Source organism: Rhinopithecus bieti, unplaced genomic scaffold (assembly GCF_001698545.2).
Source record: "Rhinopithecus bieti isolate Rb0 unplaced genomic scaffold, ASM169854v2 scaffold_17971, whole genome shotgun sequence".
Classification (NCBI taxonomy): Eukaryota; Metazoa; Chordata; class Mammalia; order Primates; family Cercopithecidae; genus Rhinopithecus; species Rhinopithecus bieti.
The window spans coordinates 3,147,019-3,167,683 of NW_016809834.1; the positions used below are offsets into that span (position 1 = coordinate 3,147,019).

The following is a 20,665-nucleotide window of genomic DNA, read 5'->3' on the forward strand; positions in this document are numbered from 1 at the left end:
GGGAAGGGGAAGGAGGAAGTAAGGAAGAAAGGGAAGGGGAGTCTATGTAGAGTATTTTCTAATCTTAGAAAATGGCTTGTATATCTTAATAGTATCGTGGATATTTATGTCTCTTTCCTAACCTTAATAAAGGACATTTAAAACTGGCATACTCACATTATCTTATATTTCAAAACTTTCAGATTTTTAAAAGGACGTTTGAGTCCACTTACAAAATAAATGAGCTGAACACTATAATGAAAAAATAAAATCAGTTCGCATTTTTCAGGCAAGACATGTTGCCAACATCTCTGTTAAGATGTGATGTGATCTTCTCAATGAACAATGTAAGAGCCACTGAGTAAGCTAAAATAATAGTCTTCTTGTCTGTAGTCAGTGTGTTGACAAGAAAACAAAAGGAAACTGTAGAGTAAACACAGGACAAGATTATACAAAGAGAGTAGTTAAAAATAATAAAAACACTACATAACAAAAGAACCACTATAACGTAGCAGACAATGTTAAGTTCTTTTCCAATTAAATCTTTGGTTTCCCATATGGAGGCACCAAACCTGCTTTCCATTTTCTAAAATCAATTCCAAAGGGCTGTCCTTATGTCACCTTGAAAGTGTTTCCTAAAATTGCAAATTCAAGATTCTTTCAATGTAGTTTCCAAGTTCTGACCCATCTATTGGCTTCCAATGAGCATTCTTAAAACCTTCCTTGAGACAACCTTTTGATCAGTATTACTGCATTTCCAGAGTAGTTTATCCTTTATAGAAGCGGCCTCACTTTATGCTTGATAAATCTTAAAAAGAACTTGCTTCACCAAGGCTGGCAATGCAAAGAACTCCCAAAATGTATTCCTGTTGTGTGTGAGCTTTCTAGCAACATCAGACAATGTTGTGAGGAAAACACATGTGCTTCCTTTTGTTCTTTATCTGGAACCAGTGCTTGTTCATACTCTGTGATTCTTCAGTCTAAGTTGGGGCTTATTTTGTTATCACATCTATTTTACCTAGGATCTGAAAGGTGTATATGAATACAAGAAATGGTCTATATTCTTATAGGTAATAAATTTGTCTCTGAAAACAGTTAAGCCTTTGTCTTTTGAATCTCAACGTTTCTGTAATTGTAACGGGGTAGAAAGATAAGTATATAATGGTGGATGATTTTTAATTTCCTGAGGGAATATTTCTCAGGATGCCAAGGAAAATGAAGACATGATTTTAAAAAAATAGAATGGCAAGACGTTTTTTGAATAGCTCTTTTCTTTTCATGTTTTATTGTTGAAAACATCTATTAACTTTATATTTAGTACAAAGAGATTTATTTTAAGTCTGAATGCCAGTCCCACATAAATCAGGCAACAAGTAAAGATAAGCACTTACAGGTTTAAGTGATCTTGGTAATAAACTAGCTACCTTGCATGTATTCATATACATGTGCATTAAGATATCCCTTTGTCTATAGGGCATTGCATTTACTTGGCCTCCCAGATGCCTTACAGCAGGCCTCTCCCGACTCCTTTGATTTTCAGCCAAGTTCCTTTTTGAATTTGTTTTACCCACATTTTACTTTATCCGGAAATCTGGTAGAATTCAGTGCTCCTTGTGTAACAATTTGGGTTTTGGTGATAGAGACACAGTTAAAAGAGTACTGGTTTGGGGGCAGAACACTCAGTTACCAGTTATAGGTCCGCTGCTAAATGACTGTGTGACTGTGGTCAAGTTACTTAGCATCTTTGAACTTTGTTTTCCTAAGCTATAAAATATGGATAATGCATCTCTCTGCCTAAATCACAGGTCTAGGGGTGTTGTATAGAAAAGAAAGTGGAAATCAGCATTCAGAAGATGACAAAGTATTTTACAAATGTAGAATGACTGCATCATGATGATGACTATGAGCTATCCTGTAGTCTGTAAAAAACTGTTGAGACCACTCCTTCAACTTGGAAAGCAGGAGGAAAGAATGGCATGGACTTACATAAATCATTCTATATAGTATTTTTCAAATGTTAGATTACTGCCTGCTAAGGTTGTGAAATCATATGTTGGTTGCTACTACCATTTTTAAAAGAATGGAATAATATAGAAATAATAGAACAGGACAGAAAATATCAGAGTTTATCTCTTATAAGTAAGGGTTAGTAGCCAGAAGTCAAGGTAAGTATTACTTCAGGAAACTTTTTTTCAGTGTGTGTGTGTATGCAATACTTGTGCTGGGTTGTGATATAATATGTATATACAATCAGTGGATCACAGTTTAAAAGTTTTGAAAGCCACCACTCTATATGCAGCTGTATCAGATCATCTGCTGTGTTTTCCCCTTCAAGTCTACCCCAGTCCCTCAGATGCCTCGTACTTTAGCTAGACAGTACAAGGAGTACAAAGGGATAACGTAGGAAGGTAAGCTGGTTTCTTTAGGACAGTTCTTCACCTTTCTCTCAGTCTTGTATAATCCGGGAGTAGCACCAGCAAGTAGAAAGGGAGCTGGTCTAAGAAGAGTCATAAGACTGAGTCCTAGAGTGGCTTCATTTATTTTTGTCTCTTGGACCTTGGAAAAGTTCTGTAACCATTCTGACTTCCGTCTCTTAATCTGTAAATTTGGGATTAATTAATATATTGAACACATACTTATGAAGCACATACTGTGGGCCAGGAACTTGACTAAAAGCCAAAAATATGGCGGTGATCAAGATAAACAATAGTTCTTGCCCACTAGGGATTTTAACTCTAATTTATTAAGGTTCTGAAAATCAAATTTGATAAAATACATAATGTGGCTTAAAACCTTCCATTTTAGATGCCAGGTGACACCCTTGCTTCTTGAAATATGGTGAAAATAAACTAGAATCCCTGTTTCCATGACCTCAAGAGATTAAAAAAATCTCCGAAGACTTCTGAAATGCACTGGTGGACTTATACATTCGTATCACATTTGACCCAATTGCTGTTACACTACTGATTTCATTCCTTGTGTCTTACATTCCTTTTACCCAGTTTAGACTCTGTTCATCTTTGTGATCTCTTCTGTCCTCTCTCTTGATGGTTTATTTCTCCTCCTTCCTCTCTTGACAAAATCCCATCCTTTGGGCATATGTCCAGGTCACTGCACACTTCACAATGCAGCAGAACAGTTTATCACAGCTAGAGAAAGAAACAGACTGGCTAGCTGACTGGATTCCCTTTAAATTTATGAGTAATAAAATCAAGAGGGCTCTTATAGTTGCCTCACTGTATTTCCCTGGCCAATTTCTTATCCCACTCTCCAAGACAAAGACCACACACATTGTCCTTTCCTGTGAAGTCTCCAACATCCCTTCTCTACTGTTCACTACAACTGATTGCCTTGCTGCTTATTTTACTGAGAAAATATTTTTAAAAATCAGAGGATTGGCCGGGCCCGGTGGCTCATGCCTGTAATCCCAGCACTTTGGGAGGCCGAGGCAGGTGAATCACAAGGTCAGGAGTTCAAGACCAGCCTGACCAATATGGTGAAACCCCGTCTCTACTAAAATACAAAATTAGCCAGACGTGGTGGTGCACGCCTGTAATCCCAGCTACTCGGGAGGCTGAGGAAGGAGAATCACTTGAACCTGGGAGGCAGAGCTTGCAGTGAGCCCAGATCACGCCGTTGCACTCCAGTCTGGGTGACAGAGTGAGATTCTTTCTCAAAAAACTACAACTGATTGCCTTGCTGCTTATTTTACTGAGAAAATATTTTTAAAAATCAGAGGATTGGCCGGGCCCGGTGGCTCATGCCTGTAATCCCAGCACTTTGGGAGGCCGAGGCAGGTGAATCACAAGGTCAGGAGTTCAAGACCAGCCTGACCAATATGGTGAAACCCCGTCTCTACTAAAAATACAAAAATTAGCCAGACGTGGTGGTGCACGCCTGTAATCCCAGCTACTCGGGAGGCTGAGGAAGGAGAATCACTTGAACCTGGGAGGCAGAGCTTGCAGTGAGCCCAGATCACGCCGTTGCACTCCAGTCTGGGTGACAGAGTGAGATTCTTTCTCAAAAAAAAAAAAAAAAAAAAAAAAGAAAATCAGAGGATCACTTCTAATCTGTTCCCTGCTAAGTGTCCCCATCTACCCACCTGTGTTCCCAAAGCCTCTGACTTTCTTCACATTTGAATGGATGGACACTAAGGGAAACCTCTCCACCTGCAGGCAGAATTCTATTCCATTTCACTTTGCCCTAAAGTGAAGTCCTCCTGTGTCCTTACGGATTTTTATACTAACAATACTTAAGGACTAAGGACTCTGCCTTTCCCATTACCCTACCAGCATCATCATTTCTCCCTGCGTTCTGAGGATGCTTCCTCATCATTACACAGACACACCATATATCTCCCGTCTTAAGACAAAAATGAATTCCACTTTCTTTTTTAACAACCACACCATTCTCTGGTCTAATTGATGGCAAAAGTCTCAAATTTGATTCTCTTATTTCCATTATTATTATTATTGATGCATGAGTACTTTAGAAATGCGTTTTTTAAGATTTCTTAACTACTAGGGTTTTGATGACTGACTTTTAAATGTTAATTGTGTTGCAATCAGTGGAATTGGTTGAGGCTTGTTATAATTATGGCCTGACACATAGTCAGTTGTTGTATATGTACCCTTTGTACCTGAAAAAAAAAAAAAAAAAGGGCTTCTCTGCTATGGCTAGGCTTTGTGACCCCACCCAAATCTCATCTTGGATTGTAATCCCCGTAATCCCCACGTCATGGGAGAGACCAGGTGAAGGTAATTGAATCATGGGGGTGGTTTTCCTCATGCAGTTCATGGGATAGTGAGTGAGTTCTCACAAGATCTGATGGTTTTGTAAGGGGCTCTTCCCTGTTCACTTGGCACTTCTCCTTCCTGCCACCTTGTGGAGAAGGTGCCTTGGTTTCTCTTTGTCTTCTGCCATGATGGTAAGTTTCTTGAGGCCTCCCCAGCCATACTGAACTGTGAGTCGATTAAACCTCTTGCTGTTATAAATTACCCAGTATTGAGAAGTTCTTTTAAACAGTATGAAAATGGACTAATACAATTTCTAATTGTTGTGTTGAATAGTGTACATATGCCCTTTAGATCAAACTTATTAATTGTATTGTTTACATGTTTTTGTTTGTTTGTTTTGAGATGGAGTTTTGCTCTCGTTGCCCAGGCTGGAGTACAATGGCGTGACCTCCGCTCAGGCTCACTGCAAACTCCGCCTCCCGGGTTCAAGCTATTCTCCTGCTTCAGCCTCCCGAGTAGCTGTGATCACAGGCATGCACAGTCATGCCTGGTTAATTTGTATTTTTAGTAGAGTCGAGGTGTCTCCATGGTGATCAGGCTGGTCTTGAACTCCCCACCTCAGGTGATCCTCCCACCTCGGTCTCCCAAAGTGCTGGGATTACAGGCATGAGCCACCGCACCTGGCCTATTGTTTACATTTTATACAACTTACTAAAATTCCTTTTGTTGACCTATCAATTCCTGAGAAAGATATTTTGAAGTATCTTATGTTGGAGGTAGATTTTTCTGTTTTTATTTCATAGTTGTGTTCATTCTTGCCTTATATTGTGAGGTTACGTTTTAAAATCTTCTTGGTGCATTAAATATTTTATTATTACATAACACATCTTTTTTAGCTATAATAATTTTTCCGTAGAGACCATTTAGACTAATATTAACACAGCCACACTGCTTTCTTTTATTATATATTCATGTTATATCTTTTTCTATCACTGAACTTTAAATCTTTCTGTGTCCTTATGGTCTTTTTTTTTTTTTTGAGACGGAGTCTCGCTCTGCCGCCCAGGCTGGAGTGCAGTGGCCGGATCTCAGCTCACTGCAAGCTCCGCCTCCCGGGTTCACGCCATTCTCCTGCCTCAGCCTTCGGAGTAGCTGGGACTACAGGCGCCCGCCAACTCGCCCGGCTAGTTTTTTGTATTTTTTTAGTAGAGACGGGGTTTCACCGTATTAGCCAGGATGGTCTTGATCTCCTGACCCCGTGATCCGCCCGTCTCGGCCTCCCAAAGTGCTGGGATTACAGGCTTGAGTCACCGCGCCCGGCCTTGGTCTTTTATTCTAATAATACTTTACTGAGGAAGAATTACATGCAGTAAATGAGGTATAACTTGCATAAATTTGATGAATTTTTAAGTTATGTATGCACTCTATAATCCTACGTAGATCAAGCTAGAAAACATTTGTATCACTGCTCCTCTACACAAGATGCCACTGCACTTTATCACCATAGTTTTGTCTTAAAAATTCGATGGTCATTTAAGAAAATTTCAAGAAGAAAATGAAGTCTCTAATTTACACACTTAATTACCATTGTTGTTGCTCTTCATTCTTTTCTATAGATTTTGCTTTATATCTGGTCTCATTTTCCTTTGGTTTGAAGAACTTCCTTTAATGTACATCTCCCAGCAGTGAATTTGCTCACCTTTTCTAAATCTGAAAAGTTTATATTTCACCCTATTTTGAAAGGTAGTTTCGTGATATAAGATTCTGAAGTGCCAATTTTTTTTTTTTTTTTTTTAGCCCTTTAGGGGTGTTTTTTTGTTGCCTCTGAATTTACCTTTTGCAGATGAGAAGTCAGTGGAAATACTTATTGTTCCTTGGTATGTAACATATCATTTTTAATCTAGTTGCTTTAACATTTTTTTTTATCTTTCTTAGTATTTCCTGGCATTATTTTATGTTTTGATTTATTGTTAGCTCTCTTACTTTCTAGAATCTAAACCCTATGAGGAAAGGAAACTTCTCTCTCCATCTTCTTTGCCTAGAATAGCAAGTATGAAATTACTATTTTCTGATTAAATGGAGGAATGAGTGCAAACTGTGGCCTCTGCTTCTCTGTTTCCTTTATCCTACTCTTAGAAAACAAAAATGAGAAACTCAACTCATTGATTTCACCAAAACCTCTTTTATACAAAACATTTGTAAAGATAATACACTTTAACTACCATGTAATACATACACACACATATACACACACAGGGTCATGCATACACATATTGGAATGGGGAGAGAGAGTGGGAAGCTTTAAATCAAATAAGCAATTTAAATGATAACAATGTTAGAAAATTTCATTCTGAAAATGTTCTTCAGTAGCTCCACCATAGTAAAATTTTCACTGGCCACTTTCTTTTGGAATTCCCTCTTGCTGGTTCTTCTCTCCTCCTCTGTTTTCAGCATTCTCATCCATGTTTTCTTTCCTTCGAGTTTCTTACTAGCAGAGTTGTAGCACTCCTTACATTCTTCACCTCCTTAGAAATATGAGTGGTTAACATTTCCTTGTGTGATGCACTGGATCCCCTCAAGTCCACATTCATACTAATTATAATGCATTTGTTTATTTGGATGATAAAATAATTTTCTTATTTTTTAGCAAAACAGATTATTTTGTACTGTTATTCCAAGAAGAATTTGGGCACAACTAATTTTTTTATTTCGTTATGGAAGCCGAAATGAGAATATCTGCATCTAATTCAAGAAAATGGGCAAGGTAATCCTAATCTGGAAAAAATTAACTCCTTTGGTTACTACCAGCATGGACTGTTTTCTCATTAGATTAAAGCAAAATGGAAACTCTGGATAAAATCAGGATGGATTTCCTCAATACCAAAGAGCAGTCCTTTCTCTCATCCAGCTTTAAAACAGAACCTTCCTATAGAACACCAACCCTTTGGGTGCTTATGTAATCATGTCAATTTTTATTCAATACTGTAAAAGTGGAATTCCCTTTTCTCCACACTTTGTAAACATAAATGTGGGTGATTATTGTGTGTTTGCATGTGAGTGTTGGGGTAAGGAGTAGTTGATAGATGAGAGTAGTTGAGAGAAGGGTGTAGGCTCTCAGTGGGTTCTAGGTTCAGAAGAAATTATCCCTGAGGATATATCTCTGTGTTTTTCTTCTATTCCTTCTTTTCTTTATTCTCCTTCTTTTTTCTTCTTTTCCCTTGATATATTTTGCAAAGCTTTTAAGGGTGCGTGCAAAAAGTATTTCAGCTGTGGTTGGTGTCAGTGTAAGTCTTTCTAAATAACTGACGTTCCAAACATTGCCAGATTACTGGGATTTTATCTCCTCTTTTTTTCCTAGAATCCTCATAAATCACCCATATTTTTTATTTTGTTTTTGTTAATTCATAAATCCTTTTCTCCTCCAAAAGATGGATCTTAAAGTGGGTGACCACAACAGGCTTTGCTTTTCCTTCCTTCCTCTTTTTTTTTTTTTTTTTTTTTATACCCTACAGTCTCCCAAATGAAGGTACATTGTTTCTGTGTCAATTGCCTTCTTCTGATCCTTTGGCAGAAGCACTAAACTGGGAATGAGATAATCTGGTTTTAATCCCCTGTTCTGCCCTTAATGAGCAGTGTGCCCTTGAATAAGAAGCTTAAACTTCAGGTCATCTTCCCTTCATCTACAATCGACAATGCTCATACCTGTCCCCATTACTTAATAAGAGGCAGATAATGTAATGAATTTGAATACATTTTATAGAATTATTAGAATTGTTAGGATTATAAAATCGTAATTGATCACGGGCGATGATATCAAGCCTCCATACATATGTTTTGGGGTAGGATTTGGCTCTACTAACTCGGATAATCCTCGCACACATAAAAAATCTATTAACATGTATTAGGGTTATAGAAGATAAATATTAAGGGGATATAGAGCAAATCAAGCAAGCAAAAAGAAGATTTACAATGCTGTATCTTTTCCTACAGAATATTTTGAATGTCCAGAGAGTTGCATAGATTTTCTTTTTATTCCTTCTATTAATCCAGTGTTGAAGTTCCCATAATTTAGCATGAATAAAAATTACTGTAAAATGTTGTACATACAAAAATATGTATACTCTACTTTATGGATAATTTGAGAGATTTTCAAGGGTAATTTCAACTATGTAATTTTCACCTTACATCCTGAATTTAGAACTTAACTCCACATAAGATTTGACTCCTCTGCGTTTTCATCATCCCTGTGTTCAAAAAGGTGGCAGAAAAGAGAACTTTTATATTATGCAGAAAGATTCCTTGAAGAGAGCAAATACATTTTTTAAAACCTAGGCTAGCAGTGGTTTTGTACGGCTGATATATTCAAGGAATGTAACACATTATTATCACTTACATTTTCGTTTTCTGAGAATAGAGGCGTAGTTTTTAGGACCCCAGAGAGAATCAGTTTTGCATAAGTCGTGAATTTCTTTATCTAATACCTGTATTTTAACTATACATCCTAACTCTGCTTTCTAGTCTGGCTTTCAGAGCCTGGGTCACAAAAGCCTAAGCCATGCCTCCGAAGGCCAGACCAAGCATTCTCGTATCAGAAACAAAAAACTCTGTTTTAATTCTTTCATTTTTTAACAGCCCAGCAGGCTTTGTTTTGTGAGAGTGGGTAGTTCACTTTTCTCATGCTTGAAAATTATGCCACCCATTTATGTGCTCTGAAAGCAGGTTTCGAAATGGGTAGGAAAAGACAAGCCATGGCTATTTTGGTAGAAAATTGAAAGTACTCAGGTGGAAGGGAATCAAGAAACAAGGCTGTTAAGAACTGTATCGGGATTGCAGGCCCATCCGAAGTCGAGGAGCACCTGTAGATTAATTTCCCTTTCTTTGCCAAGCCTTCCCTCTTGGTGACCCCCATTTATCTTTAACAAGAAGTCTTACACAAGTGTAATTGATAGGTATCAAGACAAAGCCTCTGCTATTACCGTTGGGGTTCTCGCTTTTTGCCTGTGTGCCCTAAAATGGTGAATTTTAAAAAGCAATTGTGAGAATTAATCAGAGAGAGAGTTTGACAGAGAGAGAAGCAAAATATATATATATTTTGTACAAAATATATATTTTGTAAATGGTATTTACTTCCAAAGTTCCTGTTTTTTTCTATGAAATTGTGTCTCCTTACACAAAAGGTATGCTTGCTTCACTCAATATCGTTGAAAATATTTATTTCTGGCCATGAAAAAGGCAATCTATCTACCTAAATCAGAATGTTCGTTTGAGGGAAAACTGCCCTACATAGAAAAATCAGATGTTCCTTGAAGTAGCCCAGAGGGTGGAGTCCATATGCTGCAGTGAAAGTTCCATACTTAGGAGTCTTTGAATTCTGCACTCTGGACTCCTACGGACCAAGATGATCAACTCTGAGGAAGAAAGGTAGTAGCCTTGTACCACAGGACTTTATCTGACTGATTCTGAGAGCCACCGTCTTAACAGCTTGCAAAATTTGGGAAGAAAATCCCCAGAGTGAGATCTGAGGATTGTAAATGGAAAGGGTTAAAAACAGCTAATTTCTGGATTCTTGCTGTGATCTTTGTCATAGCAAGTCTGAACACACTGGAGCTTTCATGCTCTGCTAGTGGGATAAAAATAAACTGTTTAACCTTTTAAATGCTGGTAATTTGGAGAGGTTTGCCATTTTTAGTTCTAACACATGAGCTTCTGAAAAGCTAGGAGGATAGAAATGGCTAACTAACTAAATTTGGAACCTTAAAAAGGTCAGAGTAAATCTGGTGCAATCCTGTCTTTTTTTTCTTCTACAGAACGCATGTTACATTCTTTAAAATTGTGAAAAGATTGTAAAAGGACAAGTGATGACAAAACTTGAACTGTGAAATATTGTTATAGGGAGGAGATAAAAAGAGAATAAGATGTCTCAGACTGATGATTTTAGTAGATCTTGAAGTTTGATTTTCATAATCTATTGTATCTAGCTTGAGATGGTTGTTTAAATAGGCAGTAGGAGGTTTCTTTTTTCTTTTTTCTTCTTTTTTAGCATTCCATGATTTTTCCCATCTTGTAATAATCAGGGAATCATGAATATTATACACTTCCAGGCCTGCTTCTAAATAGCAAAAATTAGATTCTTCTCCCTTGCCCCCATGTTGGTAACCCATGATACTTCCTAAGGATGTTTTCTTCTCTACTGAAGTCTTCACATGTGAAGAAAATTGCTTTAAAAACCCTGGGCTCTGGAGCAATATGCGAAGTATCTCCACTAGAATCTCCAAGAAGTGAAGCATGCTTTTTGTGCACGATACTTGATTTTGTTTGGAGTACATGGAAAGAGACATGATTTCTTTCCTTAAGGATTTATAATGTAATCAGGCAGATCAGACATGAAGAGATGAACGGACTGAAAAATCTTCTCCTGGCAACATGAATAGGAACAAATTTGTTAAAAGAACGCAGGGTAAGGAAGGATCACATTTGGTGTGATCTGTGCTCTGATGGACAGAGGGCGTGGATTAGCTCTCCAGCCTCTTCTCTCACCAAATTCCACCAGGCACGCCATGTACCGAGCGCTTTCGTTTCCTTGAATATACTCACTAGTCTCTCACGCTGTGCTTGTTCTCGTGTTGTCACAGTTGCTTCGAATGCTTTCCCTCACATTCTGCCTGTTGAAACTCTACTCCTCAGTCATTTCATTCTGCATGTCTACGCTAGAGCTGATCCTAGTCCAACTTGTGTTGTAGTCACTTGCATATGTGTCTTTCTTTCACACCACACTCTGAGTCTCTGGAAGGTAGGATTGTTCTTTTATTTAGCTTTATTTCTCAGGCACTTAATAGAGTTCAGTACATATTTAGTAAAGTATATGGGATTGAATTATTTGTGAAGGAGACTAGCGGTAGCTCCAAAATGATCCCGGAAGTAGGAGTATGAGAATCTGGGAATCTGTGTGTGCCATGACAAAAAATCTGAAGAGGAGGTTATAGGTTCAGTACAAATGCTGGTTTTGAAGGGATCACAGTGCAGGTATCCCATACTGTACACATGGGACTCAATAAATTTGAGACTGAGGCTGGGATACAACATAGTTGTTAATGATTAGGGAATATGATCTTCGTTTTCCAGGGAAACTTCAAGGTTTTAACTTTAAGAAAAATGGTTTTCTTATATTTGATTTCATGATTCCAGAGGTAAATGGAATACTGTTATGCTGTTTCCTTTAAATAGCTTTTCCTAGTCTATGGTGATGGTATTTTAAATAAAATTACTGAGAGACATGAAAGTTAGCTTTTTTTCTGGTGAGATTTGGGCTGTGTTTTTTTTTGGAAGAGGTAAACATGGAAGAACAAGAAGAAACAAAGAAAAACAGAGGAACTAGTGCAAGTATGAAATTGAAGTATTGACTTATGTCTGGTTGTTTCCCAGCATTCCTTTTTTGTTTTTTCTGCTTTATCCCTTTTCATATTCAAGACAGTTTCTATCATTAGGTACTAATGGCCCAATGTAACTGAAGGAGTTGCCCAAACTTAGCCTTAAATATTTAACTTTCTTTTAGGAATACTTCCTTGATATCCCTTCAGTGTTATTATAAGATGATTGAACATGAGTAACTGAAAACTTTCCTTCTCTGAAAATAGTGAGTTTCAACAGCATGATTTCTTAAGTTTCTTTTCCTTCTAATAAAAAACCCTCCAGCCCCTCCCTGCCGTCACCTGCACCTTCCTCCCTGAGTCAAAGAATTGCTCTCAAAAACATTTTCTTATCTAGTTGAAAGACTAGGGAAACAGGCCATTCCTCTAGTGGAGATGCTGTTCTCCCTGGGTAAGAGGACACATACCTGACCAATCTTTCTGTATTGGTTGGTCCACTCCCTGAAGCTCTCTGAGCTTCCGGGGAGCTAAGATGATTTTGGCTGCCTTTATGTACTTTACCTAATGAGCTGGCAAACTGGTTTCATCTTAGTGGGTGTTCTTTGGACTAACTAAAAAAGAGTGATTTAATTACCTTTATTCTTTTTCAAATGAGAGATCTACACGCTGACTATTCCACATGAGTGCTTTTAAATTTCCAATACAGGTCACTCAAATTGCTTTGGTTTCTTATGCATTTGGTGGAAAATCCACTCAGATTCACCTTTTTAAAAAAATGCAATCTTTGGCAGTGCTGAGTTTTTCCACATTTCAAATCAAAGTAAGAAAATGCCTTTGGGATTCCTGGCTTCAGAGAAGAACTAGGGCACATTCATACAAGAGCCAACATTTCAGTAATGCTAATGAATTTCCCTGACTAGAAATTATTTTTGTGGCAGTAAATATTACTCTCTCATACCTTATTCCAAGGCAGATACCTATTACCAATTTTGAAGACTCATTATCAAAGAAAAAGATTTATTTTGCAACAAAATTGAGTAGGGATGCAGTTGAGGTGATCAGATGGCTCCTGGATTATAGTAAGCCATTATCTGACTGTCTCTTGTAATTCTCCACAATATACACCATTGGAAACATTGTTTAACAGAACATTAACTGCAGTCTTGCTACTGCCAAATGTTCTAGATGCATCCAGGTAGTCTATAATTAATGCACCTGCAGAGTTGCACAAAGAACTTCATACACTGTCCATTTCAGTGGAGAGCGGCTGGAATGGCATCTGCACAACAGGTGCAGTGCAGGACAAGCACAAAAAGGCCAAGTTCTAACTAGAAAGCTTAAACCCTTTCAGTATGGACTGACTAGCTTGAGGTTTCTTTAGAAACGGCAGTATTTTATTCTATGAAAGGGAGTAGGATGTGGTGAGGGTTAGAAAGAAGATGGGGAACCCAATGCCTGAGCCCTGGTTATATTAGTGGGAAAATTAATAGTATGTGTAAGGAACACTGAGACAAGGGGATTGGGAAACAGGAAAAGGGCACAAGAGAAGGGTGCAAGAGGAGTTTCCCACAAATGATTGCCAGGTTATTCAAATTTTTATTCTGCTAATCTGTATTCAGATCGACCACATACATAAGTTCTCAATGACCATCAGGAAAATGTAAAATATAACCCCAATTCCTTACAGATGATATTAGTTTTCATTTTTACACCTAGTCCTTGGATTAGTGGGTTACAAATGCAGCGCTTTATGAATTACTTCAGGAGTATTCATTTGAGAAACTTAGGATAATTTTGAAACTCTTTGGCATTCTTCATTTGTATGATGTCTACACTGTGTAGGAGCCTTCAAATACATTTCTTTTGTTTAATCCTCACATTAATTCTAAAAAGTAGGCTTGGAGGGTGTAATTTGTAATACCATAGGAATAAGAAGGTCTAACAGAGGTCTATGTGAATTCAAAGCCAGTGTTCTCCAATCACAATTGTACCTCTCGCCTTGGTTTCCTGGGTTCTGGCCACACGAGCTCTCCTTTCCTCAGTGCACTGTCCAGCTCATCCCGCCTTGGGCCTGTGTATTTTCTGCTTCCTCTGTTTTGAGCACTTTCCTCTGCCCTTCAAATGTCTAGATCTTTCGCTCATTCAGATGTCAGCTGAAACACCTCCTTTCTCTAGATTGCCTTTTCTAAAACCTATATCACTGACTACCAAATCTTCCTGTTTTATTACCTTTTACAACACGGAGAATCTGAGATCATTATCTTTATATGTATATCGTCTGTCTTCCTACACATGAACATAGGTTCTCTGGAAGCAGGGATCTTTCTTGTCTTAGCCATTGCTTCCCCCTGACCAGCTATGACAGAGCTTGCTATGTCATAGGTGCTAAAAAATTACATACGGCATTAATAAAATGTCATTCTAATTTCTGGGAGGTAGGTTGACATTCAGAGTAGTGAAAATCTATTAATGAAAGGGCCACCTTGCTATTAGATATGGGATCAACTTTGACTTCTGGCTTTGGAAATAAAGATTAACTTGGATGAGAGTGAAGGAAGGATGAGATAAGAGAGAATGACAAGAAATTTACAATGAGGAAGTACAAAAATAAAAATTAGTAATACAAATTATATTTATATTCAACAAATGTTTATTGAGTGTCTACTAGGATAGGATTCCATATATCTGTTTTATATCTTCTGTTCTATAGCACAATTATTAAAAATGTCCTCTTCACCCTTAAAAGTATTCCTACTTGGATGATAAAGTATATGCTCCCCTTAACTATGGGCTCTTCTCTGTTCTAGGCAATAAGGACATTGCACGAGAGAGTCCCTGATATCCCAGAGCTTACTGCCTAAGAGAGGATACATCCTTCAAACTAATAGTCTGCCAATAGCAAGATCCAATAGTAAGAAGTTCTTTGCTTTTCAGTTTTCAAATCACTTTTATGTACGTAATCTCGTTTGATCCTCCCATGAATTCCATGATGGAAAATACTATAATTGGCTTTTAAAGGAAGAGAAAACTGTTGCTGGGAAGTTAAGTGACTTGGTCAAGGCTAATTAGCAGCAGAGCCAGGACAAGAACTCAATAGGAAAATGCCTACATTCTAGGGAGACTTTAAACTTTGCTCCAAAGAATGAAGAAGTTAGAAAAAATGCTAATTTTTATCTTACCTAATGAGGCTTAGAGTCTTTCCAGACATTTTGTAATTCCTCTTGCTGTTATCATCTTGAGGACGACTCAATGCCACCTCTGCAGATTTTCTAGTAGAAAAGATTATTATTTTGGAAAGGATTTCCTACATACTTATTTTCAGTAGCATTGTTTTGCCTCATTCAAACTAAAACCAAAACTCCAGCTCTCCAGTTTGCAGAATAAGCAGCAAATAAATGTAGCTAAGAGCTATGGTACTGGTCTCCAAACATAAGCCCCTAGTGAATCATGCTTCCAAGCATCTACACTGTTGTTGTGAAATCCCCTCTTCTTGAATCTGGGCTGATTCTGTGACTTGTTTTCAACTAATAGAATGCAGTGGAAGTGATGCTGCATCCCTCCAAAGCTAAGTGAATAGAAACTTTGCTACAGTGTCTTGGGTCTTTTGGATTGCTCACATGGGCAAAACCACAGGCTATATGAGATATCTGATAGACCTGAGACCACGACACTGAGGAAGTCCAAGCTACCTACACTGAGAGGCCACATGAGGAGAGAAGCAGAGGCTAGCCAACTCCCAACAGTTCTAGCCATCCTTGATAAGGTTCAGGCTTGTAAGTGAAAAGGCATTTTAGACATCCAGCCCAGTTTTGTCTTCATTTGATTCCAGCCCTCGCTGCCATGTGATTATAATTTCTTGAGAGATCCCAGTGAGACCACTCACTGAGCCAAGTTATTCTGCAGAACTGAGAAAGAAATAATCATAAAGTATTGGATTTAGCCACTAAGTTTTGGGGCAGTAACAATAGATATGAGAACAATAGAACAGACTCTAGAGTCTGTGACCTTGGGTTAATTCCTGCCTCTTACTAGCTTTGTGTTCTTGGGTACACCACCTAATACTTGGTGACTTAGTTTCCTCATTTATAGATGGGTGTCATAACAGCATTTGCCTTATAGGTTTGTTACAAGGATTAATTTAATTTATTATATGAAAAGGAGAGTTTGGCACTAGAAAGCATTCAATAAATAGCTATTGTCACTATTAACTATATCTGTCAATAAATCTTATTAATCCATTCAAATCTGTGTTTTTCTTAAAGGCTTCATGGATATTGAAAGAAACTGAGAATCACATTTGCATACTTCTGAGTCACTTGGAAACAAAAAACAAGTACAGTCTTGGATTCTGAGGGAACAAACATTAAAAATCACATTAGGAAGAGAATTCATAATGTAGGAACTCATCCTGGAATATTCTTCAGCAAAATACAGACAATAATAATAATACTCCATGAAGCTACTGTGGATATTGAATGAATTAATGAATCTAAACCCCTCAAAACCCTGCCTGGCCCAGAGTAAGTACTCTGTGTCTAGTTTACCTATTAATACTGTACTGTTATTGTCCTCTATCTCACAATCTTCTTCCCAAGAGCCATCTCAGGATTTTCCCAGCATTCATTAGAGACCAAGTGGTCTCTGCAAACGCCCAGGCTCCTGATTCCTAGTTTTATATGGACTGCAAAGCGGCTCCTCGTGCTGTTTTTAAGTTCCTTGACCTCCATAAGCTCTTTTTAGTGATGCTCAGAAGCTGGAACGGTTGAGTTTCAGATATAGATTGGAGAGCTTCCTTACTAACTCCAATAAAATAGCTCAGAGTTTGGCTCTCACTTTTAAATACTATGCAGATGGCGCTGAACCCCAGCCAAACTGGCGGCAACTTGATTTCCTCTGGTGAGTGCTGGTGGGGTGTCTACAGGATGGCTTTCATTCCCATCTCCCGTCCCTTCTTTCTCCTCTCTCTCCTCTCTCTCATACACACACACACACTCATACTAGCATTCTGTATTTTTCCTTCTAGCCTGAGTATTTTTTATAATGACATGACCAGCAATAATTAATAAAATCATTGGTTTCCTGCCTGAACTTGTACTTATGTTAGCTATCTCATCGTGTGGAAATTTTCCCTTCAGCGCCAGATCAATAGCGTCCCCTTTGTGATTCCCCACTGCCAGGAGAGAAAATGTTCGCAAAAGGAGATCTAAGGAGCTTCCTACCGATTTAGAAGAGACAGAAGAAAGGACACTCTGTGCCAGCTGTGAAAGAAGCTCTTATATGCTGATAGGAATGTTATGAAATATCTGTACATTTGGAGCTTGTTTTCATGAGCCGTAAAACGTAACCGCATGGAGTGGATTTTTGAACACTCTTAAAATAAACATAAACTAGGCTTTGATAAAGGGACCCCTTTTTTGTTTGATTTACTGTTTTCCTATAACAGTGTAATATTTTTGCATGCAGAAATGTTGTAGGCTCAAGAAAACATTAATCAAATAAAGTATGTGTAAGTGTGACGCAGGCACACCAGATGTACGAAGGGCCTGCAAGTGAACATTCCGGCACTTGTGCTAGATAATAAACCCTTTGGCCCTTACACGCAACCCCTGAAAATGAAACTGTCTAGTTACCCACATTATATTGGGTTTCTGTATTGATTTTTAGGCTAACGTGAAAAATTGAGTAGAATGTTATCTTACTCTGCTTTGGAATCAGAGAATGTCAGACTTGAAATATGCTTTGAGGGACCATTTAATGTGACCTCTATCATTTGGTTTTTAAATATTTTTAGACTTTGGAATAGGTTTGGATCTACTACTCAACTGCTTTATTACTTCAGACCAGTTATTTAAATTCCCTGAAGCTCAGTTTCCACATCTTTGAGATAAGCATTATAATTTCTACCTTGTTGTGATCTTCAGTATAGAAAGTACTCAGCATCCTGCCTCATATAAAATAGGTGCTCAGGAAATGGCAGCTATGATCATTTTCTCCAGTAGATAAACCAGTCCAGAATTATGTTGTCTAGACTGTTCTTTTTAATGTCTAAGCAAGATCTTGATGATTTAAAATTATTCATTTTTTTTGAAAGGAATAGTTGTATCAAAGTAACAAGAGAAAGTCAACCATTTTCATTTTTAAGTTCCTTATTGACTATTTTCATATCTCTAGATAATTTTTTTTTTTACTTTTTAAAATTTCTAGATTCAACAACCTTATGCCACATTATTGAACACCTTTTGTGAAAGGTGCATATGTAGCTCACTGCATGTTGACCTCTCCCAATCCTGTTCTCAATATTCGTTAATTAGATTTTCATTATATATCATTATATACTTATATTCTTTAGTTTGTTATATTTATAACTTTAAAAATACACTTAAACTTCTATTTCTTGTTTCACTAAATTTTGACAATATTTCCTCACTCTGCAAATTTAATGATGGGAGTAATTTTGCCCCGACCTGCCTCATCCCATATTCTGTCAGCTTCACTTTTACTTTTATATTCTTGGGGTTGGTAATGTTTACAGTTTATCTTGTAATCACAGCTGAGAATTCTTATTCCAAGCTTTTCTATGTTCACCTAAAAATTAAAAAATCAATAGTTAAACATATACATGCATAAAAATGATAAAATAATGTATATATAATATAATTAAATATGTATTTATAATATTCATATATGCATACTAATATTTATATATATCATATATTAATATTAATATATTTATATATATATTATCTGTGAATTTGTAAATGTTATTCCCTCTTGGGCCAGGTCAGGTCCAATGTCCCAAGCCAGTAGAAGGAGAATATTGCTGGCATGAAGATCAAGTGAATTTTCTTTTCTTGTAATCAATTAGACCAGCCATCTCCAACCTTTTGGCACCAGGGACCAGTTTCACGAAAGATAATTTTTCCACAGATGAGGGTGGGGGTGGGGTGGTGGAGGAGGGTGATTTTGGGATGAAACTATTCCACCTCAGATCGTCAGGTATTAGATTCTCACAAGGAGCATGCAACCTAGATCCCTCACATGCACAGTCCACAACAGGGTTCCTTCTCCTGTAAGAATGTAATGCCAATGCTGATTTACAGGCGGTGGAGATCAGGCAGTAATGCTTGCCCACCACTGTGTGGGCAGGGGACCTGGGACCCCTGCATTAACCACATTCTTGTTTGCATTATATTTAGTCTGAGACTTTCTGATAAAAATGTTCTGACATTTCATAAAGTTTTGATTTATCATTTCTACATAATTTACTTTGAATCCTTAGGCTTATCTATGCTCTTATTAATTATTTTTATCTGAGAGCTACTCTTTTCATTTTATGAAACTTATCCTTTCTCCTCCTACTCTCCTTTGGCACGGTTTCTCTCTACAACATGCTGTATTGCCATTCCTCAGGATTTGTCTACTATTCTGGGATGAATCTATAGCTTACTTCTTTAATATACAGAAGTATATGTTCAGCTAACTTTCTGAGAAAGATGAAAGGGTTTAAATTTTGTAAGCCCACGCATATATGTAAATGTCTATAACTTCCCCTCATACTTGATTGGTACTTTAGTTGGGTATGGAATTCTAGGTTGGAAATAATTTTCCTCTGGAATTTTAAAGGCATTGCTTCATTGCCTTCTAGCCTCCATGTTGCTGCTGAAAGTCTACTGCTTATCATATTTTTCTTCCTTGTAGTTATTTATTGTCTCTGAAAGCTTTTAGGATTTTCTGTTTTTTCATTTGGATGTTCAAATTTCTTAAAAATCTGTTTAGGCGGTGAGCCTTTTATAATTTAATGTGCTGGACACTTAATAAGCAAACTCCAACTGCAGACTTTTGACTGCATTTAGTCTGGGAAAATCTCCTTTATTAGTTCCTTGATCATTTTTACTTCTCCTTTGCGCACTGTTTATCTGTAGGATGCCTATATTGCAAGTACTGAACTAAATATATATATATAGAGAGAGAGAGATGTGTGTGTGTGTGTGTGTAATATTTTTCACTAATTTGTTTTCTGTTTGTTTCTTTGTTCTACATTCTGTAATATTTTCTTAACTGTATTAATTTTCTAATAAAAATTTTAAATTTCTCCAGTTAGTTTTCATTTCTGAGAGTTCTGCCTTGGTCTCTGATGAAGACTTTTTTTATTGCAAACCATTCTTGTTTCATGGATGTAACATCTCTTCAGTCTCCTTGAATATTTGCTAGGTGTTGTATGTTTTCTTCCATTCCCTGAATTATCTCTGTTCATCTTAGTCTTTTTCTTCCATGCTACTGATTCTTCTAAAATATCTTGTTTTGCCCACTTATATTTTAAGAAGAAATACTATATATAGAATGGTGTGAGTGTTGTCTACTGTTCTATATGTAAGACAGTTTTCCCATTAAGTCCCTCTAGTAACTGGTGATTCTATGTGAAGTAAAGTGGAATGGGGTGAGTCGTGTCCTTTAGAAAACTTCACTTTAGAATGAGTGGGCAAAAACTCTTATTGACAAGTTAAGGACTCTCCAAATTCTAGAAGTACAGCTGCTCCAAGAACCAATATCTTCACTTGACTCCTCAGCTTTCTACTGGCATTT

General features: G+C 37.4%; 1 long non-coding RNA gene across 1 annotated transcript; it reads left to right on the forward strand.

Moving 5' to 3' along the window:
* The first annotated feature begins 7,372 nt into the window (after positions 1–7,372).
* LOC108541095 (uncharacterized) lies at positions 7,373–16,460 on the forward strand. Its single transcript, XR_001888860.1, has 3 exons — positions 7,373–7,479; positions 14,890–14,993; positions 16,345–16,460. It is a non-coding gene; the product is annotated as an uncharacterized LOC108541095 (long non-coding RNA).
* Positions 16,461–20,665: the final 4,205 nt, after the last annotated feature.